Source organism: Thamnophis sirtalis, unplaced genomic scaffold, assembly GCF_051295495.1.
Source record: "Thamnophis sirtalis isolate CommonGarterSnake01/CBP01778 unplaced genomic scaffold, rThaSir2_p1.2 scaffold_19, whole genome shotgun sequence".
In the NCBI taxonomy this organism is placed as follows: Eukaryota; Metazoa; Chordata; class Lepidosauria; order Squamata; family Natricidae; genus Thamnophis; species Thamnophis sirtalis.
The window spans coordinates 769,785-774,910 of NW_028261399.1; positions in this window are offsets into that span (position 1 = coordinate 769,785).

The following is a 5,126-nucleotide window of genomic DNA, read 5'->3' on the forward strand; positions in this document are numbered from 1 at the left end:
TAGCCATTTGTCTGGAATGGTATAGGGTTTCCTGTGTAGGCAGGGGGTTAGACTAGAAGACCTCCAAGGTCCCTTCCAACTCTGCTATTGTATTGTATTGTATTACAGATAACAAGATTTAACAGAGTTGGAAGGGACCTTGGAGGTCATCTAGAAATCATTGTTGCTGCTGTCAAAACACATAATATTAAATATAAATTTGCCCTTATACTTTTCAGGTAACAAGATATTTCTGGTTTATAATCCAGGTGCTACTTTAACCTTTTTTCTAACCATGTTTGTCCAATATTTCTTTGCTTTTGCACATGTCCACATGTGGTAATATGTACCTGGTGTCTGGTTCCATTTCTAACATCTGGCTGACATGTTTTTAAACTTCTTAGCTAATCTGGCCGGTGGCAACTTTTCTTTTGGGGGGGACTCAACTCAACCGCATCCCCCCTCACCTGGGGAAGGAAGCCATGGCTCATGGGATGGACGGGGCCCATCTTGACAATTATAACCTCATGTCAGGCAATTACTCGCCCAACCGCATAAGGTAGTCCTCCCCTTACAACCACTCATTTACTGTTTGAAGTCACAAGGGTGCTGAGAAACAGTGGCTTAAGGCCGGTCCTTGTACTTACAACTGCATCCCCATGTTCACATCATCAAAGTTTAGATGGTTTTGGCCATCCATTATGTTATTTAGGATGGTTGCAGCATCCCAGGGTCGGCTGATCAACAACTGTGAGTTTCCTGGCTGGTTTCTGGCAAGCGAAGTTATGTGGGGAGAGTCAGATTTGCTCAACCACCCTCTGATTCAGTTAACAATGGCAACGGCTCACTTAACAATTGTGACAAAAAGTTGTAAAATCAGCCACAATTTACTAAACAACCACCATGCTTAGCGATGGAAACTCTGATCCCAAGGGCAATTGTAATTCAAGGACTAGAAGTTTGGACTACAAGATCTCTAAGGTTCCTTCCAGCTCTGTTCTATTCTATTCTCTATTAATTCTATTCTACTATATTCTGTATTCTAGTCTATTCTATTCTCTATTAAATTATATTCTACTATATTCTCTATTAATTTTATTCATTAACTCTATTCCATTCCCTGTTAATTCTATTCTATTATATTCTCTATTAATTTTATTTTATTCATTAATTCTATTCTATCCTCTATTAATTCTATTCTACTCTATTCTCTATTAATTCTATTCTATTCAACTCTATTCTCTATTAATTCTATTTTATTAATTATTAATTCTATTCTATTCTCTATTACCGGTAATTCTGTTCTGTTCTCTATTAATTCTATTCTATTCTCTGTTCTGTATTCTATTCTATATTGTCTATTCTAATCTACTTTCTATTCTACTTTATTCTATTATCTATTCTATTGTTTTCTCTCTGCTCCATTCCACTCCATTCTCCTGAAAGGCACTACTACACCTGTATTATTACATCTGTTATTGTCTCTGAGCTGCTGGGACCCGATCAAACAGTGGGGAATATTTCCATCAGCCTGTTCTCATGGCCAGAGCCTGCTGGGTTTCTGGGGAGTTGACCCCTGACCCAGATCTCCGCAGGGAAAAGAACATATTTGACCCAAATGGACTCTTCATCTCAGTTTACAAAAAGATTAAATTCGAGATTTTTCAAGACTTGGAAGATTTAGTCGGATTGACAGCTCCAAGACTTTACATTGTACTACCAAGCCAGTTGCTTAATGTGGATTATGGGTCCTCTCTGTTGATGACCAGCTGACTCCTTCTATGCAAGGGGCAAGTCCATTTGCATAAGCATCTCTGGTTAATAAAATAAAGAGCAATTTACCGTAGAATAGCTTTTGCAGCAATAAGTAACGTATTGACCGTGTGGGAGAAGTACAGAAAAAGCGCGAGGTCCAGATTTTTCTTTTTTCTTTCCTCGTTATTTAATGTTTGGTGTAACAAAGAACAAAACACGGAGGAGGCTGCTCGGTGGAGAGAGGACAATATATTCCAATGGCGAGGCTGGATCGTTAACAAGACGAAAGATTGAAATCTTCTGGGAGTCTTAACGGCACAATAGCCAGATCGGTTCACCCGAGAGGTTTCAGGAGATTTGAAACAAGGAGCATAAAACTTGAAGTGCTTCATATCATCCGGAAAACACACCAGTTGAGAATTGAAAAGAGATAACCACAACAACAGAAAAGGAAAGGAAGAGAGGAGAGGAGAGGAGAGGAAGAGGAGGGAAGGAAGAAAGAGATGAGGAGAGGAAGATGGAAGGGAGAATGAGAGGAGAGAGGGTAGAAATGGGAAGAGGAAGAGGGGAGTAGGGAAGAAGGAAAGGGAAAGGAGAGAAAGGAAGAAAGTAGAGAAGGGAGGGAGGGGGAGAAAGGAAGAGAGGAGGAGAGGAGAGGAGGAAAGGAAGATAAGAGGTGAGGAGAGGAAGATGGAAGGGAGAATGAGAGGAGAGAGGGTAGGAATGGGAAGAGGAAGAGAGGAGTAGGGGAGAGGAAAAGGAAGAAGGAAAGGAGAGAGGAAGGAAGAAAGTAGAGAAGGGAGGAGGGGGAGAAAGGAAGAGAGGAAAGGAGATGAGAAAAAGGAGGAAAGGAAGATAAGAGGTGAGGAGAGGAAGATGAAAGGGAGGAGAAGGTAGGAGGGGGAAGAAGAAGAGAGGAGTAGGAGAGAGGAAAGGAGAGAGGAAGGAAGAAAGGAGAAGGGAGGGAGGGGGAAAAAGGAAGAGAGGAGGAGAGGAGACGAGAGGAAGAGGAGGAAAGGAAGATAAGAAGTGAAAGGAAGATGGAAGGGAGAAGGAGAGAAGGTAGGAGGGGGAAGAGGAAGAGAGGAGTAGGGAAGAAGGAAAGGGAAGAAGGAAAGGAGAGGAGGAAGGAAGGAAATAGAGAAGGGAGGGAGAAAAGAAAGGAAAACTAGGGCGGTGATAACATAAAGTGTGTGTATGGGATGGTGAGCAAAGCAACCCAGAATGTATATTTTAACCTTCTATATGGAAAAATAAATGTGTGCAAGTGATAAAGATAAATAAGAATAATAACTGTGTGAATGTATACCTGTAACTGCATGTAAGAGAATACAAAATACACGATTTTTTTTTATAAAAACAAACTGGAAACGCTTCAGAGGTTTGACTGAATTTGAAAAAAAAAAATTAAAGGGAAAAAGGGAGCTGGGCATCTTTGTTGGTTTCAAGCTAACATGAATGTAGACATTCAGGCAGAAAGCAATACCCCAATCAAGGAAACACCCCCCCTTCAACCCCCCCCCCCCTGCCCCAGGAGGAAAACCACACTCCCACAGCCAAAACGCTGGCAGGGCAAGATGCACAGAGACACACCCATAGAAAAGAAGAAACAGACATCACGAGCTCCGGAACTTAAAACAAATTATCCGCTTAGTTTAAGTAGGAGGTGGGCGGATGGGCCCATCACGCGGGCAATGGCCAAATGGGTCAATGATGTATAAAGGTAGATATCTCTTCAATGATAGGTTTTTACACTCTGACGATGTTAGCAGGGGCTAACGAAAGCTAAGTGGATAATGTATATTTTAATCACAATGTCTCTCTCTTCTTTTATAGGGACACCTGGAACTTGTATTTTTAGGAGTGTGGGTGCGTGCATGCGTATGTGTAGATCAGTGGTAGTCAACCTGATCCCTACTGCCCACTAGTGGGCATTCCAGCTTTCATGGTGGGCAGTAGGGGTTTGCTGTAACTCTGCTTTATAAATTGTATAAAGTAAAGTTACTTCCCTACTTTATAAATCACAATTACTATGGAACCGGTGGGTGGTTAGAAAATTTTACTACTAACAGAGATACAAAATTGGCGGTAGGTGTAAAAAGGTTGACTACCCCTGGTGTAGATAGATAGATAGATAGAGAGAATTATCCTAAAAATATGTTCCAGGCGTAGTTATAAAAGCAGAAACTGGCCTTGCGATCTCCAGAACTTAAAATATATGGCTCACTCGCTTTCATTAGCCTCTGCTAACATTGTCAGAGTGCAAAAACCATTAAAGAGATATGTGCCTTTATACACTATTAATCAATTTGGCCATTGCCGAGATAGCAAGGTCCATTTCTTCTTTTATATATACATAAACGGGACCAGCACTCCACACCCCCCCCCAAGGTTTGTAGAGGGACGGCAGCTCCGATCACGCTTTAAGCCCAAAACACCAGCTTGAGGATGGCGAGTGAGATCTCACCGAAACGTTGCCAAGACAATCTCAATCTTACACGGCAAAAGACCCGAATACAAGACCAGCATCAGCACTGATGAGGTTACCTAGTTTGGCAGTGAAATGTCTGCAGGAAAATAACCGAGCTCAAAGAGCACCAAGGACACCCCCCCCCCCGGTCCTCCTCCTCCTTCCTTACTCCTTTCCTCTCCTCTTCCACTCCGAACTCCCCTCCCTTCCAGTACCGCTGATGTTCTCTAGTTGGGCCATGAAACGTCTGTAAGAAAACCACCAAGCTCAGAGAGCACCAAGGACACCCACAATCCTTCTCCTCCTCCTCCTCTCTATAAACCCCACTCCCTTCTAGTTCTGATATTATTACCTACTTGGGCCATGAAACTCTGCAACCACCAAGCTCAGAAAGCACCTAGGAACCCTCAGTTCTCCTCCTCTTCCACTTCACATACCTTCTTCCCTTCTAGCACTGATGATGTTTCCTAGTTGGGTTACGAAACGTCTGCAAGAAAACCACCAGGCTCAGAGAGCACCCAGGGCCCCTCAGCTGTCCTCCTCTTCTCCACAACCATCCCTCCTTTCTAACACTGATGATGTTCCCTAGTTGGGCCATGAAAGGTCTGCTCAGGGACCACCAAGGACCCCCACAGTCCAACCCTGAGCTACTAATCTTCTATTGGTTTCACTGCTGCTTGTCCGAGGCAGGAGAGCACAGCTTTTGGGGGCGACTTACACGATTGCTGCAAGAGAGATTTGGGGGTCCCTATGCACACACCCTTCCTCTTTGACAACCAGGCACCACCAGCCCTGCCAACGTTGAGGGGGGAGAGAGACAACACAAACCTGTCCAAACGAGCTCCGAGCACCAACCTTTCCCCCCACCCCACCCCACCCACAGACCCCAGCCGCCACCTGAACAAAAACCAAACGCAAAATC